Raw genomic sequence first — 27950 nt, 5'->3', positions numbered from 1 at the left:
TAAGTACGCGGTGTTTGCACTTGGTAAAAGAGAAGAGCAGACAGTCCTCCCCAATGGCAATACCTGCATACAATAAATGTCACAAGAAGCTTAAGGAAGTAACTATACGATGTGCTAGCTTAAGGCCTATTTTAAGAAATTTTAACTGGGCTTAACATACGTTTTCACAGTATGTGTGTCGTCTTCTAACTTCAGTCGCTGTCAGGCGCCAGGGCTGGTTCTCTGACCCTCCGGGCACGGCAGCTTCCTCCATCAGAAGAAGTTAGCTTGCAGTGATTAATTCGGTGAATTCCATCTCAACTTCGGATATTTCCGGCCGTGAAAAACTATCCGTATTTCTAAACTAAATATGTAAACCGCTTATACCGTATTTCTGGCCGTGAAAAACTATCCCATACGGCCGCGAGATTTCTAAAAAATAATTCTTCGTCAATTTTAGAATATTTGACGCCGTTTTCACCCTCCGAAATGCGTAATAATATTTTTTCAAATGCTCGAATCTCATTGGTTCTGGTGTCTGATGACGATTTTCGTTGAAGATAACGACGTTGGTCTTAACATATTTTAATTACAAATTAGAGGTTTCATTAGATTGTGAATCAAAGAACGACGGGTGAAACAAACTCCTATTGAACTTTTTCGCAATTGTTTTATGCAAACTTCCGCATCCGGTCGATGGCGGCCACCATTGAGTGATTTCATTTTAGAAATATTTTTGCAAATGCTCGACTCTCATTGGGTCCGGTGTTTGGTGACGTGTTTTGTTGAAGATAACCAGGCCCGTGCGGGCCGATGTTGGTCTTAAATCATTTTATTAATACATTGGAGGTGCATAAGATTGTGAATCAAACGATGACGGGTGAAAGAAACTCCTAATGAACGTTTTAAAATTGTTATGCATACTTCCGCATCCGCAAGATGGCTGCCTCCACTGCGCTTCGGATTCTCGAGCCAAGGCATAATCAGGTTTTCAACATAATACGTACTCGTTTATTGACAACACCGGCTTCGCCGGCTACAAGTACCGACTGCAAAGCCGCAATGAGCCGGCGAAGCCAAAGCCTCTTGCCACTATTTTACCCATCACTATGGCATCAGTAGGTTAGGTAGTTGGTAGGTGTAGTAGGTACCGTACCTGGTAAGACTTGGTAAAAGAGAAGAGCAGGCAGTCCTCCCCAATGGCAATACCTGCATACAATAAATGTCACAAGAAGCTTAAGGAAGTAACTATATGATGTGCTAGCTTAAGGCCTATTTTAAGAAATTTTAACTGGGCTTAACATACGTTTTCACAGTATGTGTGTAGTCTTCTAACTTCAGTCGCTGTCAGGGCTGATTCTCTCCGGGCACTGCGGCTTCCTCCACCAGAAGAAGTTAGCTTGCAGTGATTAATTCGGTGAATTCCGTCTCAACTTCGGATATTTCCGGCCGTGAAAAACGATCCGTATTTCTAAACTAAATATGTAAACCGCTTATACCGTATTTCTGACCGTGAAAAACTATCCCATACGGCCGCGAGATTTCTAAAAAATCATTCTTCGTCAATGTTAGAATATTTGATGCCGTTTTCACCCTCCGAAACGCGTAATAAGCTTTAAAAAAATATTTTTTCAAATGCTCGAATCTCATTGGTTCTGGTGTTTGATGATGATTTTCGTTGAAGATAACGAGGTTGGTCTTAACGTATTTTAATTACTAATTCGAGGTTCATTAGATTGTGAATCAAAGAACGACGGGTGAAACAAACTCCTATTGAACTCTTTCGCAATTGTTTTATGCAAACTTCCGCATCCGGTCGATGGCGGCCACCATTGAGTGATTTCATCTTAGAAATATTTTTGCAAATGCTCGACTCTCATTGGGTCCGGTGTTTGGTGACGCGTTTCGTTGAAGATAACCAGGCCCGTGCGGACCGATGTTGGTCTTAAAGTATTTTAATAATACATTGGAGGTGCATAAGATTGTGAATCAAACAATGACGGGTGAAAGAAACTCCTAATGAACGTTTTAAATTTGTTATGCATACTTCCGCATCCGCAAGATGGCGGCCTCCACTGCGCTTCGGAATTCTCGAGCCAAGGCATAATCAGGTTTTCAACATAATACGTACGCGTTCATTGACAACACCGGCTGAAATTGACAACACCGGCATTGACAACAACACTAATCGACTGAATTTAAAGAGTATATATATATATTGTTACGGACACGGTTTTTGGATGTTATTTTACCGAGCGGTGGTGTATTTAACCGCGTCCGAACAGTTACTCCCCGATTAGAACCCGATTCCACCCGAACGTTGACTAATCGCGCTACAGATATTCAATTGGGAAACCTCTAAAGCGACCGAAAGAGAAGAAGAGAGAAGAAAGACAGAGTTTGGAGGAAGAACAGATTTATTATACACACACAAGCAATATTTTAGAGCGACCAATATTATTTACAGCAATAGATGGAAAAGAGCAGTCACACAGTGCATTGTTAACTTATTCTATTTCATTTACTTAATCCCCAAGACAAACGAGTAGGACAGGACGTTCACACTCACACGGTGGATATTGCAGGCAGGTAATGGCTCGAGGTTGATTGCTTGAGAGGAAAGGCAAGGTCGGAGGCAACAGCTTTCAACCCCTCGCGGTTTTGGCGGGAAAACCTCCGTCGCGTATCCGCGGCCGTCACGCGCTGGCTCGGCACACCTGCTCCTCTTCCTGGGGTGGAGCCGTCTCCCTCCGTTCAGCGCGTCTCTCCAACGCCAGGGGATATTGCAGGCAGGTAGGTAGGTAGGGCTTGCGGTGGATTGCGCTCCTCTTCCAGGTCATCCCCCAGCGTATCTCTCAAGGCCTCCCCCTCATCTCTCATCTCCAGTCATCTCTCATCTCGACTGCTAAAGCAGTCCCCTGCAGTCGCTTTTATCACCTCCAGCGAAATCAAGCCGCCGACTCCGAGGGCGCGCCTACCGGGTCACTCACCGCGGTGTTGATTGGCTGTTAGGGCTGGTTCACTCCTTGCTTCTTATGACGAGGTGGAGACACGCCTTTCTTCCCCAACCTTACCTCGTGGCCAATGGTGGTTTGAAGAAAACCAGCCAAAATGCGGAAGGCAATTGGAAGGGAGGTTTTGGGGAAATTGGAAGGGCCTACGCTTATTTTGTTTGATACAATGCAAAGTCAATCTAGTGGGAAACACATACTTAGCCTACATGGAATAAGGAAATACACTATTTAAAAGATATATCGTGACCTGCGTGTATGTTCTATGAAATTAATTAGGAGGACGGCTGCGACCATTATTTACATTACCAGGATGTTACCATACCAAAACCATACTCTTCACATCCGTTACCCTTCCTCCAAAATTGTTACACTCCTCAAAACCCGTTACACTTCTCAAAACCCGTTACACTTCTCAAAATCGTTACACTGCACCCTCCTTTCTTCAGGCACGTCCTCGGGCCTACTAGACTTAACTGAGTGTGACATGTAGGTGTAATTCCCTCTACAATTAACCTGACCCTGAGTGTGACAATTTTAAAACACAAATAAGTATGTCCCCCTATTGCATTGCATCCTGTCTAACAGACTCAAGCCCACAGCTAACCGAATTACGGAATTATTCTGAAACTATACATTTACGGTGGGGAGCATTATTTACAATGACGTGATTTCTTATTTACAACGCAACCCAGGACCTGTGTGTTTTTTTCTTTTCTTTTTAGGGAACAAGAGAAAGAAATTCCTGTTGGGAGGGAGGAGACAGCACGCATTGCATCGATGCACCAGTACCAATACCACCAAAGCACCCAAAAGCACCCAAAAGCACCACAAAGCACCACTCGGTGCGCAGTCACCATGGTTCATAATAAACACAACAAAACAACTGGTGGTGGTCTTCTCCTTGTCTGCTGGGCCGATGTTCTTCCTGACGTCTTCTGGCTTCATGCGGCCTATTTGGACATAATAAAAAGCACAACTTGTGTTCGTTTTTTTATTATTATTTAGGGCCCCAGGGGCCAACTAAGGGTGGTCCACCTGTTTGGCATAGGTGCCACCTTACCGAGGTCCGCAAGCAAGATTCCCTGGCCACTATGGCCGGTCTCCAACAGAGGTGCTCTGCCCCAGAACCTGGGGTCCATCAAGTGGTACTTGGCCGCCGAACAGCGGTCCATAAAGTGGTACATCAACGCAATGCGTGCTGGTTCTGGGAATCTCGGGCGCACAATGGCCACCTCACGCACGCTCCCCTCGGCACCCAATGGCGCACAGGTCATGTGGGAGACAAAAGAAAGACAATTGAGCGAGGGGTAAGGTCACAAGGGTACACGTCAAACAAGGCAATGCAAGGTGAAATGCGTACGGAGGGCGAAGTGAGAAAGCTCGTCCCTACCGTACGTCACCCCCCTGTCACCTACACTACCCTTGCTCTTACCCCATATTTACAAAATCTACCCATTTACAAATTCGTCACTACTGTCACGTCTTCCCCATATTTCCCTTATACCAAATTCGTCCCCACAATCCCTTTACTTCAAAATTTGCCATCACCAAATTCATCATCAATCCTCATAAGGAGGCAGAGATGGAACATCAAAGCACAATGTCACACCCACGTCATGATGCGTCTCACAATCCAAACATTTGCATCATAAAAAATAATCAAAACATGGCATGGTGTGGAGTACCTGTCACCTCAGGTGAGTGGATGCAGATGGTGCGAGGAGATCCTTCATCCTAACTATCCTCTAAATGACTTTAACACACTTTACACTACCCGGGGTCTTTCCCTGCCAATCCATTGGCCAACTTACACTATGGGTTCTAATAACCAATTCCCATTGGCCAAACTGTGGTGCTCCTCAATTTTGGGGTCTCACTCCCCCGATTCATCTCCCGGTGCTCTAGCACAATTTCTGGGCTGCGACGTGTACCTCTCCCAACAGGTCTACCCACCTGCACACCTCCACCACTGTAGTTGCCACCCGAGCTTACCTAGCTCCTCACCCTAACCTAACTAACTGGGGACAGCCCCTCTCCTGGCTCTGTCACCCCTTGGTGCCCTCTGGCACTGGGCTACCCGGGTCCGTCCTCCGGATCCTCGGGCCCCATCCACACAACTACTACCGGCTCCCAGAGCCCACCTGCGGCCTCACCTGGCCGACATCCTTACAGTGGTGGAGTGCCCAATCCAACTACACACACTAACAGGCTACACGCCCAGCCATTTCCACAACACCAACGCACCCATCCACATACCATTCTGTCACCCGCACCACAGATGCCAATATCCAACTACAATTTACCTATACCCTCTACCTAACACTTACACTACCCGCCCCGGGTATCCGTGATGGGGGTCCACTCTTCCCCCATTCATACCTTCGCACCATCCACTCCACTCCACAATTTCCACCATTCTCACTCCACTACCATCCATTCCACTACTCCATACCATTTATTCCATACAACCATTTATTCCACACACCTGTCCTCCATTCACCTGTCGTTGCACACCTGTGCAATCATACCTGGTGCCACCTGCACCCTCCTTTCTTCCTGGACCATTTGGTCAGCACAACACGCAATCACCACTACTCCCTCATACACTGCTCCATTCACCTGTTCAGTTGCACACCTGTGCAATCACACCTGTTCCATTCTCACCTGTTCAATCCTCACACACACGGCATCATCTCAGCTAACTACTCCCCTCTGAAACTTGCGCTTCCCAGTCGTCCCTTTAAACTATTGCGCTCCCACGTCATTATAATCCACACTAATCTACCTGCGTCCCCACTACAGGTATCAGTCACTAACTAACCTTAACGTTACCTAATGTCATCTTCTAGGGCCCTATCAATATAACCTAACCCACCCGGGCTAGTTTTCACTGCCATACACCCCATAAGCTAGTGCTCCTTTGCCCCCACCTGTGAGGGATGGTGGATTTGCCATCCCACCACATCGGGGGTCTCTCACTACCAATTTCGCTCGTCCAAATCCAACAATTCAAAAATTTTCCATTTACTGCCAATTCTATTCACTTTTCTAAATTTCGTTTCAAATCACTACTATCACTATCACCATCACCCGTCTACTTATTACATCCTCTCGGTGCGCCAATTCACATCTACAGCCCGGCTTCGTACAGCCGAGCACTGAACGCGGATTCTTTTGTGCTGGCGGCTGGATGCGTCCCGCATTCGGGGCCGGGGCGGGGGCTTACCCGGGCCGAGATCCCACGCATCACCTCGGCGTGGTGCCATCCAATGTCCCGATCTCGACCTGCCGGCACGTCTCAACAAAACGTGGTCGCCATAGCGACCCTTCCTATCCAGCCGCCCGCTCCGCCTAGTGGAGCCCGGCCGCGGCCGTTCAAAGCGAGGCCCAGCGTGGATCGCGCACGGCGGTTCTTTCGAAACCGCCGTGGTTCGGATCCCCGCTGGTCCTCGCGGCACGCGAAGCTGCCCGACGCGCACCGAGGGCCCGAGTCGGCTATAAGTCGTTCTAACCTTTAACCCAGTTATCGTCGACGCTTCACCTGGATTCCTACAAGCATACGCTACCCCTTTCTTGCTCATACATGCAGCTGTTCCCATTCTCCTCGTACCTTTCCTGACACACCTCGGTACACCCATTCCACTCACAGCCTTGGTCACACACCTGACCACCGAACACTTTGGCACACATTCGTTGCTCGCACACCTCACCAATACACCGCTTCGCGCCCCTTTCTCGGTCACCTCCTTTGTGACGATCACAGGTGTGCTCTCACCCGCACACCCAACCACGTGCCTCACTACCAACTCAAATGTGCCTTCCCACACACGCTCTACCATTCCAGGTGTGCATCCTTCCATCCCAGGTGTACATCCTCGCCCACCTGTCACAACCAGCTCACGCTCCGTTTCACTCTCACTACTCTCACCTCCACTCTCAGTCGCGCACTCACCCTTACTCTTGACAGCATGCGCTTTCCCCATGCACCCGTCCGTTACACACCTTTCTCGCGCATCCTCCCGCGCACACTTCTTCGTTACTTCCTCCGTAACACTCACCACAGGCATGCATTCTCCCTTACTCTTGACAGCATGCGCTTTCCCCATGCACCCGTCCGTTACACACCTTTCTCGCGCGTCCTCCCGCGCACACTTTTTCGTTACTTCCTCCGTAACACTCACCACACCGCGCTTCCCTGTGCTCCCTCGCACACGCGCTTCGACCAATTCACTCTTGACGGCACACTCACTCCTCGGCGTGCACTTTTTCCTCACACACCCCATGGTCGGACATTCTCGCACACCCCTTTTTTCGCACACCTGTCCTGTCACACACCTCACCAACGGCCTTTCACGAACACCCGGATCCAAACCAATCCCCAAGCCGACTGAATCTCCCCTCACATCATGTACATTGCCACTCACCTCCGTACCTCGTCGCACCTTCTCTGCCACCTGCAAACTTTTTATTTGGTTAGTGAGCACCGCATCATGATTTGAACACAGACCTTGTACACATTCCATCACCTCCTCCCGGATTTCTCTCTTAGTTTCTGTCCGTCCCTTCTTAATTTCACTCACCTCTTCTCCCACTTCCTCTAATTTTTGTTTAACCTCTTTTATTTCCCGGTGCGTCTCCTCAAGTTCGTCCTCTAAGGCTACCGTGACCGTTTCTACGTGCGTCCTTACCTCCCGGTCCTTCGTCTCCATTGCTTCTGTCACCTCCTCCACCCTCATTGTCAGTTCCTCCCGTACCATCTGACATTGCCTCTGCGTCGCTATTAATTCGTTTTTAATTTCTTTTTGTGTCGCCTTTAACCCTCCTAGTACCGCAGTGTTCTTTTGAACCTGCTCCACTAACTTAGTTTGTCCCTCTGTCAGCTGCTCCACCTCCTCCGTCAGATCTTCTATTCCCCCTTGTAACTTAGCCGTATTATTCCTCACTTCTTTCTCTATACGCTTTTCGCCTCGCTTTACCTCCTCGCGTAGCCCCGAGACCTCCTCACTCATCCCTCTTCGTATTTCCTCCATCTGGTTCCCCATCTGTTCGATTTCCCGGGCGGATTGTTCCCCCATTTCCCGCAATTTGTCCTCCATCCTATTTTCTAACCCCATTAACCCATTTTTCACCCCCTCTAACTGATTCTCTTGAGCGGCCATTCTGTTTTCCACCCCCGTTAACCCATGTTTCACCCCTTCTATCCCATTGTCTAACCCCTCAAATTTCTTGTCTAATCCCTCAAATTTCTTGTCTAATCCCTCAAATTTCTTGTCTAATCCCTCAAATTTCTTTTCTAATCCCTCACCGGTACCCCTCGCTTCGTCCCTCATTACCCCCATTTGGCCCTCCAATCGCTCACCCTGAGCATCCATCCGGTTCCCCATTACCCCCATTTGGTTTCCCATTACCCCCATTTGCTCACTCTGAGCATCCATCCGGCCCTCCAATCGCTCACTATTCTGGGCCATAAGGGCCTTCATTTGTATAAAAAAAAGGTTCAAATCCATTGGCATCTCCGGTTCGACTACCGCGACCATGGGCGTGGCTAAATGTGGCGCCGCTGTAATCACGTGCGCTAGAGCGCCATTTTGTGCACCTGAAATTCCCGCAACCACATTGCCATTTTCCTCCTCCCTTTCTTCCACATACATTTCCCCTGGTTCCTGGGTTACCCCTAACCCGTCTATCTCCCCCACCGACATCCGATCGCCTTGATTGTCCATGGCGCGATCTAAAAATTCGGGTTTTATAAAACAACACAATTTCGTCCGCTTTATAATTTTGAGCGCGTGCAGCGCGCTCCGGGTCGATCTCACTCCCCGACACCAATTGTTACTCTAATAGTACAATTGGTGTTCCAAAATTTGGGCCTAACAAATTTAGTCCCAGGTTCGAATCCAACTCCTCGACACCAATTGTTACGGACACGGTTTTTGGATGTTATTTTACCGAGCGGTGGTGTATTTAACCGCGTCCGAACAGTTACTCCCCGATTAGAACCCGATTCCACCCGAACGTTGACTAATCGCGCTACAGATATTCAATTGGGAAACCTCTAAAGCGACCGAAAGAGAAGAAGAGAGAAGAAAGACAGAGTTTGGAGGAAGAACAGATTTATTATACACACACAAGCAATATTTTAGAGCGACCAATATTATTTACAGCAATAGATGGAAAAGAGCAGTCACACAGTGCATTGTTAACTTATTCTATTTCATTTACTTAATCCCCAAGACAAACGAGTAGGACAGGACGTTCACACTCACACGGTGGATATTGCAGGCAGGTAATGGCTCGAGGTTGATTGCTTGAGAGGAAAGGCAAGGTCGGAGGCAACAGCTTTCAACCCCTCGCGGTTTTGGCGGGAAAACCTCCGTCGCGTATCCGCGGCCGTCACGCGCTGGCTCGGCACACCTGCTCCTCTTCCTGGGGTGGAGCCGTCTCCCTCCGTTCAGCGCGTCTCTCCAACGCCAGGGGATATTGCAGGCAGGTAGGTAGGTAGGGCTTGCGGTGGATTGCGCTCCTCTTCCAGGTCATCCCCCAGCGTATCTCTCAAGGCCTCCCCCTCATCTCTCATCTCCAGTCATCTCTCATCTCGACTGCTAAAGCAGTCCCCTGCAGTCGCTTTTATCACCTCCAGCGAAATCAAGCCGCCGACTCCGAGGGCGCGCCTACCGGGTCACTCACCGCGGTGTTGATTGGTTGTTAGGGCTGGTTCACTCCTTGCTTCTTATGACGAGGTGGAGACACGCCTTTCTTCCCCAACCTTACCTCGTGGCCAATGGTGGTTTGAAGAAAACCAGCCAAAATGCGGAAGGCAATTGGAAGGGAGGTTTTGGGGAAATTGGAAGGGCCTACGCTTATTTTGTTTGATACAATGCAAAGTCAATCTAGTGGGAAACACATACTTAGCCTACATGGAATAAGGAAATACACTATTTAAAAGATATATCGTGACCTGCGTGTATGTTCTATGAAATTAATTAGGAGGACGGCTGCGACCATTATTTACATTACCAGGATGTTACCATACCAAAACCATACTCTTCACATCCGTTACCCTTCCTCCAAAATTGTTACACTCCTCAAAACCCGTTACACTTCTCAAAACCCGTTACACTTCTCAAAATCGTTACAATATATATATATATATATATATATATATATATATATATATATATATTGTTGCGGATATGAGGACTGTATTTTTTTGATTGTGTGCTTTATTATTATTATTATTGTTTATTCTGCGCCCCCCTGCCTCCGGAGCTGTGTAAAGGTGAAAGGGCATCCCATAATTAGTCCACAAGCACACACGTCAGCCAAGTAATAGAATACCCCTGTTTGATAGTTATCTCTTATTCTGTGTTGTAGGGTAAGGCTGTGTCTCCCATTAATTGAAGTACTCCATTGCACCAGTGAAAGAGAATAGATCCCCTTTCATTCCCATCCCCAAAATCTCCATTTCCTTTCACATCCCCTTTCGTCATTGCCGAGCCTCGATTGCCAATTACCTCCCCTCCAAAACCACCATTGAACAAGCGCTCGGGTCGGAGAAGAAAGGCGTGCCCGCCCGTCGTCATCAAGGGCGGAGCCAGAGGGTCGCATGACCAACCAGGGCCGAGGTGAGCACACCGATGGGCGTGTCCTGAAGGCCGGCGGCTTGATCGCCGGAGGCGCTATAAAGGCGCGCGCGCAAGTGGCGTGAGTGAGTCAGTCAGTGAAAGTCAGGAGTCAGTCAGTGGAGTCAGTGGTCAGTTGGTTGCGTTGGTTGCGGTGAGGAGTCGGTGGTGGTGGTCAGTTGGTTGCGTTGGTTGCGGTGAGGAGTCGGTGGTAAAGAGTGAGTGGACCAAGAAAGAGTTGAGGGTTTGGACCAGACGAGTCGGACAAGTCCTGGGAAAGCACGCGACGTCCACAGCAGCCACAACAGCCACTTGGGGCCTGGACGGCGGTTTTGAGCAAGGCCGTGAAGGAACGGCGGCTGCTAAACGCGCCGATCGTGCTGCAGGACCCCCTTGGACCTTCCTCTCCCTCCAGCCATCCACCTCCTGCCTTTCCACCCTTCTTGTGTACGTGAGTTTGTTTTGTTTGTTCTGTCCCTGGGTTAATTAAGTCTGTATAAGCTAGTATTTGCACTGTGTCACCTGCGTCTTATGTGTTGTAAATAAACTTGATTGCTCCTTTTTGCTTGTGTGTGTACAATAAATCCAATTACTCTTCTGTCCGTCTTCTCGTCTTATTCCTTTTCCTCTTTGCATTTCGTCGTTTTAGTCTTTTCCCAGATTGGGCAGCTGCGGTGCGATACGGCCAAAGTTCTGGGTGAATCGGGTGAGTCGGGGAACAACTGTTCGGTCGCGGAGCCTTCGCTCGGCAAGTAACATCTAAACCGCGATCAGTAACAATTGGTGTCGGGAAGTGGGATTGGACCCGAAGCGCGCTTCACGCGCTCGAAATTATTAACGGTGAAATTTGCTTTTGTTTTACAAAACCCGAATTTTGAAATCGCGCCATGGCTGGTCAAGGCGACGGGATGCCGGTGGGAGAGATAGACGGGGTAGAATCGACCCAGGACCTCGGGGAAATGTATGTGGAGGAAGGAGAGGAGGAGAACATTGGCAATGTGGTTGAGGGGGTATCAGGCGCACATAATGGCGCCCTCGCGCACATGGTTATTGTGGCGCCAAATTTAGCCGCGCCCGTGACCGTAGCAGCACCGGTGGATTCGAACCTTTTTTTCCTACAAATCGGGGCCCTTATGGACAAAATGAGGGACGAAGCGAGGGCTGATAGTGAGCGAATAAGGGACGAAGTGAGGGGTACCGGTGAACGGTTAGACAAGAAATTTGAGGGGTTAGACAAGAAATTTGAGGGGTTAGACAATGGGATAGAAGGGGTGAAAAATGGGTTAGAGGGGTTAGAAAACAAGATGGAAAACAAATTGCGGGAGATAGGGGAACAATCTGCCCGAGAAATTAAACAAATGGGAGAGCAGATAGAGGAGGTAAAAATCGGGGTAGGAACCAAATTGGATGCTCAGAGGGATGAATTGGGACAGATGAGGGTGGCATCTACAAAGGAGATGGAGGAGATAAAAGAGGAGATACGACGAGGTGTGAGTGAGGAGGTCTCGGGGCTACGCGAGGAGGTAAAGCGAGGTGAGAAGCGTATGGAGAAAGAGGTGAGAAATAATACGGCTAGGTTACAGGGGGGAATAGAGGGTCTGACGAAGGGAGTAGAACAGCTGACAGTCGGACAAAGGGAACTCGCGGACCAAGTGGAAAAGAACACTGCAATCATCGGGGGTTTAAAAGCGACACAAAAGGACATTAAAAACGAATTAATAGCAACACAAAAGGAATGTCAGATGGTACATGAGGGGTTGACGAAGAAGTTGGAGGAGGTGACAGAAGTAATGGAGACGAAGGACCGAGAGGTGAGGACGCACATAGAAACGGTTAAGGTGGCGTTAGAGGAAGAAATAGAGGGGGCGCACCGGGAGATGAAGGAGGTAAAGGAAAAATTAGAGGAGGTGGAAGAGGGGGTGAGTGAAATTAAGAAGAGACGGAGGGAAACTAAGAGGGAGATAAAGGAGGAAGTCATGGAATATGTACAAGGTCTGTGTTCAAATCATGATGAGGTGCTCACTAACCAAATAAAAAGTTTGCAGGTGGCAGAGGAGGTGCGACGACGAGGTACGGAGGTGAGTGGCAATGTATATGATGTGAGGGGAGAGTCAGTCGGCTTGGGGGGTGGTGTAGACCCGGGTGTTCGTGAGGGACCAATGGTAAGATGTATGACTGGTCCGGAGTGGATGGACAGGGGAGGTGTGCAAGGAGGTTTGGCTATGGGGAGTGAGGGGGTTGCTGGTGAGCAAGGATGTGGGGGTATGGCGTGGGTAGCGGGTTGCGGAGGGGCGACCCAGGCATCGACACCAGGAGGGGTAGTGTTTGGAGGGACGGGGGACGCGTGGGAGCCCCCCGGGAATAGCGTACTGTGGGAGCCCGAACTGGTTGGTCCCGCGTTGATCCCGCAAGGAGTGACGCGCGGGGTCCGACCTTCGGGCGCCCACAAGGTCCCACTCGCGCCGTATGACGGCAAGAGTGATTTGAGGGCGTACCTGGCGCAGTTTGAGTACGTGTGTAAAGGCAACGGTTGGAATCCGGACGAAGGTGGAGTACACCTGGTGGGGGCACTGCGCGGTGCGGCGGCGGAGGTGCTGACGGCTTTACCACCGGGTGCTCTCACCCTGCCAGCTCTCCGTGCGGCATTAATTAATCGGTTCGGCATTGAACAGCAAAGCGAGCTTGTTAAAGCCCAACTTGCGCAGCGAAAACGCAAGCCCCAGGAGACCATCGGGGAACTTGCTCACGATATTCGCCCCGCGGTCGGGATTGCACACGCGGACATGGCAGCGAGTTCCCAGGAAAGCCTGGCGCTGGATCACTTTATTCAGGCCCTTCCGGATCTGGAGCTCCGGCAACAGCTCGCCATGTGGCGCCCGCAAACCATGAGTCAGGCGGCCGACGCTGCAGCCCGTTGGGAAGCAGCGAGGCCCCTGGCCCGGGGAGGCGAGCGCCACGCAGTGGCGGTGCGTCAGATGGGGCCCGTGATGGGGGGCGGCCCCCCAAGGGGGCCCTGACCTGGAGAGCATGGTCTGGAGGTTAGTGGATCGGCGCCTGGCGGGACCTGGACCATGGCAGGCGGCCCCAGCGGTGGCACCCGGTAGTCCCCGACAGAGTACCCCAATTCGGACATACAGGGGGGGGAATTTGGAATACCGGAGGCAAGCACCTTACCAGGTGAGGTGCTATAATTGTGCTCGGATGGGTCACCGTGCATGGGAGTGTCGAGCCCCGCGCCGGGACGTTTCCCGCCAACCGATGCCCTCAAATCCGCCCCGTATAGATCGGCCTAGCCGACCTCAGACACCCCCCCGCCAGGGCCCGGGAAACTAGAACGTGCCGGGCATGCAGGGCGGTGTTCGGCAGTAGGGGATGGGGAGAAGCCCTCGTTGACGCGACAGGTCATTCATTGTGGCCGAATTGGGACGGGTAGTTTGACAATTCAGTGCAAAATTGCCGGCGTGGGGGTAGACGCCGTGGTGGACACGGGAGCCAGCGCCACGATCATCAGCCCCGTGGTCCTTAATTCGAGTGCAGACGGCTGGGGTAAAATCCAGCGTCTGGAAAATCATAGTTTGCAGTTGGCTACCGGGGCAACGGCTCCGATCATAGGGCGTGGTTTTGTGACCCTCAAGTTGGGATCGGTAAAGCAAGAGATAGAGGTTTGGGTGGCGGAGGTGTGCGACCCATGCTTAATAGGGTTGGATTTGTTGACTGCCAGCGGTTGTAAAATCGACTTGAGTCGGGGGATCCTGCGATGGGGAGTGGAAGAGCTACCATTGGAGGGGGTGAGCACGGCCGAGAGGGTGGAGCTGGAGGCTCCTGAGGCCGTGACCATCCCTCCGGGGGCCGAGGCCATAGTGCCGGCCCGATGGTCAGCTCGCCCGACATGGCAGGAATCCTGCGGCCTGGTCGAACCGGTGGCAGCGCTATCCATACCTGGTTTAATCGTGGGCCGTACCCTTGTAAAAACGGACGGGCCGGTGGTGGCCATCCGAGTAATTAATATTAGCACAGAACCACGCACTATAGTGAGGGGCACGAAGGTAGCTGGCTGCACCCCAGTTAGAGAAGTCGCGTCAGTGAGGGGCGAGAACGTCCAGCCGAGCCGGCCCCAGGGGGAGCCTTCAATAAGTTCTAGGAATTGGCCCGATCCCATTTGCGAGATGGTAAATAGTAGTAGTGTAGAGTTGGGAGGTACCCAGAGGGAGGCCTTACACAAACTGGTTAGGTCTCATTTGGACCTCTTCTCCTTGTCCACCGAGGATATTGGACGTACGGGCCTGGTGAAACATCAGATCCACACCGGTGAGGCCCGGCCTATTCGTCAGGCCGCCCGACGGCTCCCTTGGAGCAAGAGGGCGGAAGCTGACGAGCAGGTTGAAAAAATGCTCGACGCAGGTGTGATCGAGCCCTCGGGAAGTCCTTGGATGTCACCTGTTGTGCTGGTCAAAAAGAAGGATGGGACCACGCGGTTCTGCGTGGACTATCGCCAGCTAAACAACGTGACACTCAAGGACTCATATCCCCTGCCAAGGATTGATGACACCCTCGATGCCGTTGCGGGCTCAAATTGGTTCTCAACTTTGGACCTCAAGAGTGGGTATTGGCAGGTGGAGATGGATAGGGCAGGGAAGGAGAAAACGGCATTTTCCACAGGTAAGGGACTGTATCAGTTTACTGTGATGCCGTTTGGTTTGTGTAATGCCCCCGCCACCTTTGAAAGATTGATGGAACATGTACTAGGCGGCATGCCATGGCAATCATGCCTGGTGTACCTGGATGACGTCCTAGTACATGCCAAAACGTTCCCCCAGGCAGTAGCTAATTTGGACCAGGTGTTCGGGTGCCTCAGACAGGCAGGGTTGAAGCTGAACCCGAGTAAGTGCACTTTGTTTGCAAGAGAGGTGGCCTATCTAGGTCACGTGATCGGCCGCGAGGGGGTAAAAACGGACCCAGACAAAATTAAAGCGGTAGAGGCGTGGCCCGCACCACGTACCATCAAGGAGGTGCGGGGATTTTTGGGACTCTGCTCCTACTACCGGCGCTTTGTGGCAAAATTTGCGGAGTTGGCCCGTCCCCTCCACCGGCTTACGGAGAAGGGGACGCGATTTAATTGGACACGGGAGTGCCACGAGGCCTTCCAAAAATTGAAGGGGTGTCTAACATCCGCACCCCTTCTAGCTTACCCCACTAGTAACGGGGCATTTACCCTGGACACGGATGCGAGCCAGGAAGGATTGGGCGCAGTTTTGTCTCAGACACAGGAGGGCGTGGAGAGAGTGATTGGTTACTATAGTCGGGCCTTAAGTAGGCCCGAGCGAAATTATTGCGTCACTCGCAAAGAGTTATTGGCTATGCTGGCTGCCATGAACCATTTCCACCCGTACCTGTACGGGCGGAAATTTTTGGTTAGAACTGACCATTCCTCCTTGCAATGGCTCCTTCGGTTCAAGGAACCGGAGGGCCAAATTGCAAGGTGGTTGGAAAAGTTGCAGCAGTACGATTTTGATGTGGCCCATAGGGCCGGGAAGGCCCATGGTAATGCAGACGCACTCTCTCGGCGTCCTTGTCTGGGGGAAAACTGCAAATTTTGTGCGAGACACGAGGAGAGGGAGCAATTGGGCGATTCTGCCCCGATTCTCGTCGTCCGGGCAACCCGGGTGAGAGGGCCAATTTTGCCACTAACCGCGGACGAGGAATTTGGAGATTTGGCATGGAGCACGGCCCAGCAGGAGGATCCTGTCCTGGGGCCGGTGTTCAATTGGGTCAAATTGGGGCAAAGACCAAAGGGGGAAGAGGTCACCCCCCTCGGGGCGCAAACAAAGGCGTATTGGGCTCAGTGGCAGACCCTGGAATTGAAAGGCAACATCTTGTATCGCAAGTGGGTGGAGGTTCCCTCTGATAGAACTTCCTGGCTGGTGATAGTCCCTGACAAATTCAAGAACGTCATATTGCAACAGGTGCATGGTACCCGCTCCGGCGGCCATTTGGGCAGGACAAAGACAATATCTCGGGTCCGCCGGAAGTTCTATTGGGTGAATATGGGGCGCGACATACAGGACTGGTGTCGGAGATGCGACGCCTGTTCTGCCAAAAAGGGACCAGCACGGAGGATGAGGGCCCCCCTCCAATTACATCAGGTGGGGGCCCCCCTTGAGCGGGTGGCTATGGATATTCTAGGACCGCTGCCCCGCACCCGCCAAGGTAATAAGTATATCCTCGTTGTAATGGACTATTTCACCAAGTGGCCGGAGGCCTATGCCCTCCCCAACCAAGAAGCAGGGGTGGTAGCACAGGCCTTCGTAGAAGGATTTGTATGTCGGCAGGGGATTCCACAGGAGCTGCACACCGATCAGGGTCGAAATTTTGAAAGTCAATTGCTAAAAGATGTGTGCAGACTCCTGTCAATTCGGAAAACCAGGACCACGCCCTTGCGGCCACAATCTGACGGGATGGTGGAAAGGTTCAATCGAACATTGATCCAACAACTGGCATTGTTCACCACCACCCGTCAGGATGACTGGGACGAACATCTCCCGTACCTGTTGATGGCCAACCGAACTAGCCAGCACGGGGCCACCGCATGCAGTCCAGCGTTGCTTATGTATGGGCGGGAGTTACGGGCTCCCGCCGACTTGCTATGCGGTCCCGTGCCAGACACCACGGATACACCGCCGAGGGAGGGTTACGCACGTCACCTGGAGGAAGGCATGGAGCGGGTCCATGCCTTCGCCCGCCGCCAGCTCCATCTGGCGGGGGCCAAGATGAAGCGTAGGTACGACGACCGGAGCCAGGGGAGTCAATACGCTCCGGGGATGAAGATTTGGTTCTTTAATCCCCGGAGGCGGAAGGGCAGGTGCCCAAAACTCACCTCCCCCTGGCAAGGCCCGGGAGTCGTCCTGTCGCAAATCTGTGACATGGTCATTAAAATCAAAATGGGGCCACGGGCCCCCCCTCGGATCGTCCATGCCGACCGGATAAGACCTTATGCCGGTGAGCAGGCGCCCTCATGGATCGCCTCGGCTCTAGATGCCGAGGCAGGACCCAGTACCTCTTGCGACGGGGGCTCGTAGCGTCAGAGGACTGGGGGGGATGATAGTGGGAACGCCCCCCATGTGGTGGGATGGCAACTCTGTCGTCCCTCACAGGGGGGGGCAAAGGAGCACTCGTTTATGGGGTTTATGGCAGTGAAAACTAGCCCGGGTGGGTTAGGATATTGTGTGTAGGGATCTAGCGAAGATGACATTAGGTAACGTTAAGGTTAGTTAGTGACAAGGATACCTGTAGTGGGGACGCAGGTAGATTAGCGTGGATGATAATGACGTGGGAGCGCAATAGTTTAAAGGGACGACTGAGAAGCGCAAGTTTCAGAGGGGAGTAGTTAGATGAGATGATGCCGTGTGTTTGAGGATTGAACAGGTGTGATTGCACAGGTGTGCAACTGAACAGGTGAATGGAGCAGTGTATGAGGGAGTAGTGGTGATTGCGTGTTGTGCTGACCAAATGGTCCAGGAAGAAAGGAGGGTGCAGGTGGCACCAGGTGTGAGGGCACAGGTGTGCAACAGCAGGTATGGAGAATGGTAGTGTGGAATCAATGGAGTATTGGAATGGATGGTCGTGGAGTGAGTATGGTGGAAATTGTGGAGTGGAGTGGATGGTGCGAAGGTGTGAATGGGGGAAGAGTGGACCCCCATCACGGATACCCGGGGCGGGTAGTGTAAGTGTTAGGTAGAGGGTATAGGTAAATTGTGGTTGGATATTGGCATCTGTGGTGCGGGTGGAAGAATGGTGATTGGATGGGTGCATTAGTGTTGTGGAAATGGCTGGGCGTGTAGCCTGTTAGTGTGTGTAGTTGGTTGGGCACTCCACCACTGTGAGGATGTCGGCCAGGTGAGGCCGCAGGTGGGCTCTGGGAGCCGGTAGTAGTTGTTGTGGATGGGGCCCGAGGATCCGGAGGACGGACCCGGGTAGGCCAGTGCCAGAGGGCACCGAGTGGGGTGACAGAGCCAGGAGGGGCTTTCCCCAGTTAGTTAGGTTAGGGTGAGGAGCTAGGTAAGCTCGGGTGGCAACTGCAGTGGTGGAGGTGTGCAGGTGGGTAGACCTGCTGGGAGAGCTACACGTCGCAGCCCAGAAATTGTGCAAGGGCACCGGGAGATGAATCGGGGGAGTGAGACCCCAAATTGAGAAGCACCACAGTTTGGTCAATGGGAATTGGTTTTTAGAACCCATAGTGTAAGTTGGCCAATGGATTGGCAGGGAGAGACCCCGGGTAGTGTAAAGTGTGTTAAGGTCATTTAGAGGATAGTTAGGATTGGAGTCTCCTCGCACCATCTGCATCCACTCACCTGAGGTGACAGGTACTCTGCACCATGCCATGTTTAATTATTTTTGATGCAAATGTTTTGGATTGTGAGACGCATCATGACGTGGGTGTGACATTGTGCGTAATTCCATCTCTTCCTCCTTATGAGGATTGATGATGAATTTGGTGATGGCAAATTTTGAAGTAGAGGGATTGTGGTGACGAATTTGGTATAGGAGAAATATGGGGAAGACGTGACAGTAGTGACGAATTTGTAAATGGGTAGATTTTGTAAATATGGGGTAAGGGCAAGGGTAGTGTAGGTGACAGGGGGGTGACGTACGGTAGGGACGAGCTTTCTCACTTCGCCCTCCGTACGCATTTCGCCTTGCATTGCCTTATTGATGTGTACCCTTGTGACCTTACCCCTCGCTCAATTGTCTCTTTTTGTCTCCCACATGACCTGTGCGCCATTGGGCGCCGAGGGGAGCGTGCGTGGGTCGGCCATTGTGCGCCCGAAATTCCCAGAACCAGCTGTCTGCATCGATGCACCACATTATGGACCACATGCCTGTGGCCGAGCACCACTTATGGACCCCATGGGTTGGGGCATGGCCCCTCTGCTGGAACCGGCCATGAGGGCCCGAAATCTTGCTGGCGGACCTTGGCCACAGGGCACCGATGCCCCACAGGTGAACCACACGTAGTCGGCCCTGTGGGCCATAAATAAAGAAAATAAAAAGGACACATTGGGCACACTTTATTGCAAATAGGCCGCCAGTAAGAAAATGAAAGAATGACAACATCTGGAAGAACAAATAATGATAACCAGCAGAGGGAGCCGAAGAGCAAGAGATCACCTGCAGGGTTAGGGGTTGTTGATTTTATTTTTATTGAACATGCATTGAACACTGATGAACTATGGTGACTGCACCGATTGGTGCTTGAGGGTGCTTGTATTGGTGCGTTTTTGGGTGCTTTAATGGTGCATTGATGCAGAGCAGACTGTCTCCCCCCCAGAAAGAACAATCACAGGTCCTGGGTTAGTTTTGTAAATAAAAATAGCGTCATTGTAAATAATGCTTCCCACCGTCAGTGTATAGTTTGAAGACCATTCCGCAATTCGGTTAACTGTGGGCGTAAGTCTGTTAGGCAGGGTGCAATGGAGCAGCGGGACACATTTATTTATGTTTTAAAACTGTCGCACTCAGGGTCAGGTTAAAAGTAGAGGGAACTACACCTACGTGTCACACTAAATAAAAGTTGTAGGCCCGGGACGTGCCTAAGAGGAGGAGGGTGCAGTGTTGCGGATATGAGGACTGTATTTTTTTGATTGTGTGCTTTATTATTATTATTATTGTTTATTCTGCGCCCCCCTGCCTCCGGAGCTGTGTAAAGGTGAAAGGGCATCCCATAATTAGTCCACAAGCATACACGTCAGCCAAATAATAGAATACCCCTGTTTGATAGTTATCTCTTATTCTGTGTTGTAGGGTAAGGCTGTGTCTCCCATTAATTGAAGTACTCCATTGCACCAGTGAAAGAGAATAGATCCCCTTTCATTCCCATCCCCAAAATCTCCATTTCCTTTCACATCCCCTTTCGTCATTGCCGAGCCTCGATTGCCAATTACCTCCCCTCCAAAACCACCATTGAACAAGCGCTCGGGTCGGAGAAGAAAGGCGTGCCCGCCCGTCGTCATCAAGGGCGGAGCCAGAGGGTCGCATGACCAACCAGGGCCGAGGTGAGCACACCGATGGGCGTGTCCTGAAGGCCGGCGGCTTGATCGCCGGAGGCGCTATAAAGGCGCGCGCGCAAGTGGCGTGAGTGAGTCAGTCAGTGAAAGTCAGGAGTCAGTCAGTGGAGTCGGTGGTCAGTTAGTTGCGTTGGTTGCGGTGAGGAGTCGGTGGTGGTGGTCAGTTGGTTGCGTTGGTTGCGGTGAGGAGTCGGTGGTAAAGAGTGAGTGGACCAAGAAAGAGTTGAGGGTTTGGACCAGACGAGTCGGACAAGTCCTGGGAAAGCACGCGACGTCCACAGCAGCCACAACAGCCACTTGGGGCCTGGACGGCGGTTTTGAGCAAGGCCGTGAAGGAACGGCGGCTGCTAAACGCGCCGATCGTGCTGCAGGACCCCCTTGGACCTTCCTCTCCCTCCAGCCATCCACCTCCTGCCTTTCCACCCTTCTTGTGTACGTGAGTTTGTTTTGTTTGTTCTGTCCCTGGGTTAATTAAGTCTGTATAAGCTAGTATTTGCACTGTGTCACCTGCGTCTTATGTGTTGTAAATAAACTTGATTGCTCCTTTTTGCTTGTGTGTGTACAATAAATCCAATTACTCTTCTGTCCGTCTTCTCGTCTTATTCCTTTTCCTCTTTGCATTTCGTCGTTTTAGTCTTTTCCCAGATTGGGCAGCTGCGGTGCGATACGGCCAAAGTTCTGGGTGAATCGGGTGAGTCGGGGAACAACTGTTCGGTCGCGGAGCCTTCGCTCGGCAAGTAACATCTAAACCGCGATCAGTAACAATATATATATATATATATATATATATATATATATATATATATATATATATATATATATATATATATATATATATATGTATATATATACATATATACATATATACAGTGGAACCTTGACTTACGAGTGCCCCAACTTACGAGTTTTTCGAGATACGAGCCGTCGCTCGGGCGGTTTATTGCTTTGAGATGCGAGCCGAGATCTGAGTTACGAGCTTTCGCCACCCGGTCACGTGGTTATCTTGCCGTGCAAGTACAGTATCTCTGCCGTATATCGCTGCATTTTTGTTTTCGCATGTGGGTTATTTTGGAAAATTTCTTAGTTTTAACCATGGGGCCTAAGAAAGTGAGTGCCAAGTGCAGTGCTGAGAAGAAGAGGATGATGAGCTTGGCTATAAAACACGCAATCGTCGAACAACATGAGCGAGGTGTGCGTGTTGTCGACTTGGTGAGGCGGATGTGAAGAGGCAGCTGAAGATTTTATTATAACTTTTGCCGAACTGATAGAAGCCGAACGATACATCCCCCAGCAAATCTTCCACTGTGACGAGACAGGGCTCTTCTGGAAAAAGATGCCGAGGAGGACGTATATAACGGCAGAGGAGAAGAGCATGCCAGGCCACAACTTGTTCAGAGTGCCGGCGATAGCTCGCCTTCTCTTTGTGGAAGACACGGTGAGATCCTTAACATCCAACAACTAATGGGACGCAAACGGGGCGCCCAGTTTAGCGGTACACACATTGATGAATCACCCTGCCTGTGAAACACCGACATGACAGGTTATAGCTGGGTCGGGATTCAAACCCAGGCTGGACAGTTTAGACTTTAGAGTCAAGTGTGCGTACCTCCAGTCCAGGCCATCCTGCCAACTTGTATGCTGCATACAGGTGAAATATAAAGCGCGAGATATTTTTATATATACTGTATATTTAAAAAAAAATTGGTGTGCTTTTTGGCGGGCTGGAACGGATTAATAGCATTTCAATGCATTTTAATGGGGATATTTGATTTGAGAAACGAGCAATTTGAGTTACGAGCTCGGTCACAGAACGAATTAAACTCGTAAGTCAAGGTTCCACTGTGTGTGTGTGTGTGTGTGTATGTATGTATATATATATATATATATATATATATATATATATATATATATATATATATATATTGTTACTGATCGCGGATTAAGATGTTATTTACCGAGCGGTGGTATTGCCGCGACCGTTACAGGATCCCTGACTCACCCGATTCACCCAGAACTTTGGCCGTATCGCACCACAGCTGCCCAATCTGGGAAAAGACTGAAACGACGAAATGCAAGAGGAAAAGGAATAAAACGAATAGATGAACAGAAGAGTAATTGGATTTATTATTTACACAAGCAAAAAGGAGCAATCAAGGTTTATTTACAACACATAAGACGCAGGTGACACAGTGCAAATTTTAGCTTACCTACAGACTTAATTAAATACCCAGGGACAGAACAAACAAAACAAACTCACGTATACAAGAAGGATGGAAAGGCAGGAGGTGGATGGCTGGAGGGAGAGGAAAGGTCCAAGGGGGTCCTGCAGCTCAACCGGCGCGTTTAGCAGCCGCCGTTCCTTTACGGTCCTGCTCCAAACCGCCCTTTCAGGCCCCCTTTGGCTGTTGGGTGTTCTTGCTGCGGCGGCCTCCGCTGCGTTCCCAGGACTTGTCTGACTCGTTGGTCCACACCCTCAACTCTTTCTTGGTCCCTCACTCTTTACCACCGACTCCTCACCGCAACCAACGCAACCACTTGACCACCACCTCTACTGACTGACTCTTCACCACTCTCCACTTGACGACCGACTCTCAACCAACTCAGACCAACTACCACTCACTTCCGTTCGCGCCTTTTATAGCGCCTCCAGCGATTACGCCGCCGGCGTTTTGGACACGCCCATCGGGGTGCTCACCTCGGCCCTGGTTGGTCGCGCGACCCTCGGGCTCCCCCCTCGATGACGACGGGCGGGTACGCCCCTCCTCCCCTCTATGACGAGGTGGAGACACGCCTTTCTTCTCCGACCCTGCCTCGTGGTCAATGGCGGTTATTGGAGGGGAGGTGATTGGGAATCGAGGGCTCAGCAATGACGAGAGGGGATGTAATTGGCAATCGAGGGTTGGCAATCACGAGAGGGGATGTAAAAGGGAATGGAGATTTTGGGGATGGGAAGGAAAGGGAGATTTTGGGGATGGGAAGGAAAAGGAGATTTTGGGGATGGGAAGGAAAGGGGATCTATTCTCTTTCACTGGTGCAATGGAGTACTTCAATTAATGGGAGACACAGCCTTACCCTAAAACACAGAATAAGAGATAACTATCAACAGGGGTATTCTATTATTTGGCTGATGTGTATGCTTGTGGACTAATTATGGGATGCCCTTTCACCTTTACACAGCTCCGGAGGTAGGGGGGCGCAGAATAAACAATAATAATAATAGTACAGCACACAATCAAAAAATATACAGTCCTCATCTCCGCAACACTGCACCCTCCTCCTCTTAGGCACGTCCCGGGCCTACAACTTTTACTTTTAGTGTGACACGTAGGTGTAGTTCCCTCTACTTTTAACCTGACCCTGAGTGCGACATAAATAAATGCGTCCCGCTGCTCCATTGCACCCGGCCTAACAGACTTACGCCCACAGTTAACCGAATTGCGGAATGGTCTTCAAACTATACACTGACGGTGGGAAGCATTATTTACAATGACGCTATTTTTATTTACAAAACTAACCCAGGACCTGTAATTGTTCTTTCTGGGGGGGAGACAGTCTGCTCTGCATCGACGCACCATTAAAGCACCCAAAAACGTACCAATACAAGCACCCTCAAGCACCAATCGGTGCAGTCACCATTGTTCATCAATAAAAATAAACCAACAACCCCTAACCCTGCAGGTGATCTCTTGCTCTTCGGCTCCCTCTGCTGGTTATTATTATTTTCCTGGTGTTGTCATCTTCCCTTGCTGGCGGCCTATTTGCAATAAAAGAATGCACCTAACGTGTCCGTTTTTATTTTATTTATGGCCCACAGGGGCCGACTACGTGTGGTTCACCTGTGGGGCATCGGTGCCCTGTGGCCAAGGTCCGCCAGCAAGATTTCGGGCCCTCATGGCCGGTTCCAGCAGAGGGGCCATGCCCCAACCCATGGGGTCCATAGGTGGTGCTCGGCCACAGACATGTGGTCCATAATGTGGTGCATCGATGCAGACAGCTGGTTCTGGGAATTTCGGGCGCACAATGGCCGACCCACGCACGCTCCCCTCGGCACCCAGTGGTGCACAGGTCATGTGGGAGACAAAAGGGGAAAGACAATTGAGCGAGGGGTAAGGTCACAAGGGTACACATCAATAAGGCAATGCAAGGCGAAATGCGTACGGAGGGCGAAGTGAGAAAGCTCGTCCCTACCGTACGTCACCCCCCTGTCACCTACCCTACCCTTGCCCTTACCCCATATGTACAAAAATCTACACATTTACAAATTCGTCACTACTGTCACGTCTTCCCCATATTTCCCCGATACCAAATTCGTCTCCACAATCCCTCTACTTCAAAATTTGCCATCACCAAATTCATCATCAATCCTCATAAGGAGGCAGAGATGGAACATCAAAGCACAATGTCACACCCACGTCATGATGCGTCTCACATTCCAAAACATTTGCATCAAAAATAATTAAACATAGCATGGTGCGGAGTACCTGTCACCTCAGGTGAGTGGATGCAGATGGTGCGAGGAGACTTCATCCTAACTACTTTCTAAATGACATTAACACACTTTACACTACCCGGGGTCTTTCCCTGCCAATCCATTGGCCAACTTACACTACGAGTTCTAAAAACCAATTCCCATTGACCAAACTGTGGTGCTTCTCAATTTGGGGTCTCACTCCCCCGATTCATCTCCCGGTGCCTCGCACAATTTCTGGGCTGCGACGTGTAGCTCTCCCAGCAGGTCTACCCACCTGCACACCTCCACCACTGCAGTTGCCACCCGAGCTTACCTAGCTCCTCACCCTAACCTAACTAACTGGGGCAGGCCCTCTCCTGGCTCTGTCACCCCCTGGTGCCCTCTGGCACTGGGCTACCCGGGTCCGTCCTCCAGATCCTCGGGCCCCATCCACAACTACCGGCTCCCAGAGCCCACCTGCGGCCTCACCTGGCCGACATCCTCACAGTGGTGGAGTGCCCAAACCAACTACACACACTAACAGGCTACACGCCCAGCCATTTCCACAACACTAATGCACCCATCCAAATACCATTCTTTCACCTCGCACCACAGATGCCAATATCCAACCACAATTTACCTGTACCCTCTACCTAACACTTACACTACCCGCCCCGGGTATCCGTGATGGGGGTCCACTCTTCCCCCATCCGCAACAATATATATATAACTGTAAGAAATAGTAGAAACTCCACAGTACGAGCAGGGCGTCTCATTTGCATTGAATAAATAATCGTTAGATTAAATAAGACGCGGACGTAGCTTCAGGACGTCGATCTTTAATTGTCGACAAGCTTTCGACCAACAAAGGTCTTCTTCTGAGTCGGCCCAACAAGACTTCCGTTGAACTTGGGGCCGACTCAGAAGAAGACCTTTGTTGGTCGAAAGCTTGTCGACAATTAAAGATCGACGTCCTGAAGCTACGTCCACGTCTTATTTAATCTAACGATTATATATATATATATATATATAAGCACATAATTGACAAATTTAATGCTTGTATCCTAATGTGAACGCTCTATTTAGCTCACCTGGAACGAAGATCAGGGGATCTTATGCGATGGTGCGTCGTCAGTCCGTAAACACTTGTAACTTCTTCTCCGAAACCGCTGAAGGGATTGTGACCAAACTTGGCACAAATGATATTTGTTGTGTTGTGACTAACCTTTGTTCACGGCATAAAAAAAAAAATCGGGGTCTAAGGGGTTTGCCGGGGGTCAAAGTGGATCTGGGTTTGACCCCCCAAAATAGTAATTTGCTTTTTCCTCAAACTACAAACACTATTTCGATGAAACTTCACCACAACCTTCACCACCCATGATGTACCAAAGTTTGTTCACGGCATTAGAAAAAAGTCTGCCCCTTTGGGGGTCTATGGGGGGGTTGCACCCCAAAATAGGTATTTGCTTTCTTCTCAGAAACTACACACGCAATTTCGATGAAACTTCACCACAACCTTAATCATCAGTGATGTACCAAAATTTGTTCATGACATTTTGAAAAGCTGCCCCTGTGGGGATTTAGGTGTGGGGGAAGGGAGTTGCCTCCCAAAATAGGTATTTCTTTGTTTATTTGTTTAAAGTCTTATGATTATGTTGGTATGATTCTACATGCTTCCCTGTCTTCTAGCAACCACTGAAATAGGTTTAAAACACCTTTTTATGTTAGCCACCTAGCTATACCCTCTTTGATCATGCCACCCTCTTTTCTCCTTTTAATTATTTTTTCCTTTTTCTCATTTTTAACAACCACTCCCCAACCAATCCCTGCCCACAAACACCACAGGCAAGTGGACGTAATAAATAGGTGGCTCACGCAGGAATGTGAGAACAAAACAAACCAGAAATTCGTGTTAAAAAGCACCAAAGGTTAAATAAATAATTGGTCTTTCTTTGATGGCTACATTCGTTCGTTACCAATGGAATGAAGTTTTCTCGGCAAGTTAAATGGATAAAAAGGATGTACTCTGATGTCTCTGTCTCAATGTACTCTGAAATTAAGCATAGAACAAACAAACAATTGGAGATAAAAAGAAATCAGAGAATCATTTTGTTTAACAAAATTTAATTTAAAATTTTGACTCAGCAAAGTAGCCACCTTTTGCAGATATAACCGCCGAACACACTCGTGGAATTCTTTCTACAATGGAAATCAAATATTGTTCGGGAAGTTCTTCCCAACACTGTTGCAGAAGTTCCCACAAATGTGTTGCACTTGTAGGTTGCTTTGCTTTCACCCTTCTGTCCAGTTCATCTCAAACCAGCTTGATGGGGTTTAAGTCTGGAGACTGTGCTGGCCATTCCATGATTTGAAGCCTACCGTCTTGTTCCTTTCCTCGAAGGTAGTTTTGACATAGCCTGGAGCCTGGAGGTGTGTTTATGGTCATTATCTTGCTGTAGGATGAACCCCTGACCAACTAGGCGTATACGAGAGGGTATTGCATGGCGCTGCAAAATGCTGTGGTAGCCCTTTTGGTTCAGGGTGCCAGTCACTCTCTGCAAGTCGCCGACTCTGGATCCAGCAAAAGAGACCCAGACCATCACGCTTCCTCCTCCATGTTTGACAGTTGGTGTCACACACTGAGGAACCATCCTTTCGCCTACTCGACGGCGTACAAAAACCCTGTGTGATGAACCAAAGATTTCAAATTTTGATTAATTGGTCCATAAGACCTTCTTCCAGTCTTCAGTAGTCCACTGGCGATGTAGCTTCAGTAGCTTCAGTAGCTTCAGTAGCTTCATGGCCCAGGCAAGCCTCTTTTTCT

General features: G+C 50.2%; 1 long non-coding RNA gene across 1 annotated transcript; it reads right to left on the bottom strand.

Annotated features, from left to right (window-relative positions):
• LOC144892286 (uncharacterized) lies at window positions 1-26986 on the bottom strand. The gene is made up of 3 exons (XR_013623492.1): window positions 26218-26986; window positions 1136-1188; window positions 1-63 (listed from the first exon to the last, which is right to left on the bottom strand). It is a non-coding gene; the product is annotated as an uncharacterized LOC144892286 (long non-coding RNA).
• Window positions 26987-27950: the final 964 nt, after the last annotated feature.

The sequence above is a fragment of the Myxine glutinosa genome, chromosome 5 (genome assembly GCF_964187855.1).
Source record: "Myxine glutinosa chromosome 5, kmMyxGlut1.1, whole genome shotgun sequence".
NCBI lineage: Eukaryota > Metazoa > Chordata > Myxini > Myxiniformes > Myxinidae > Myxine > Myxine glutinosa.
The sequence above is the reverse complement of the archived record's forward strand: the minus strand, read 5'-3'. Positions and strand labels throughout refer to the sequence as shown.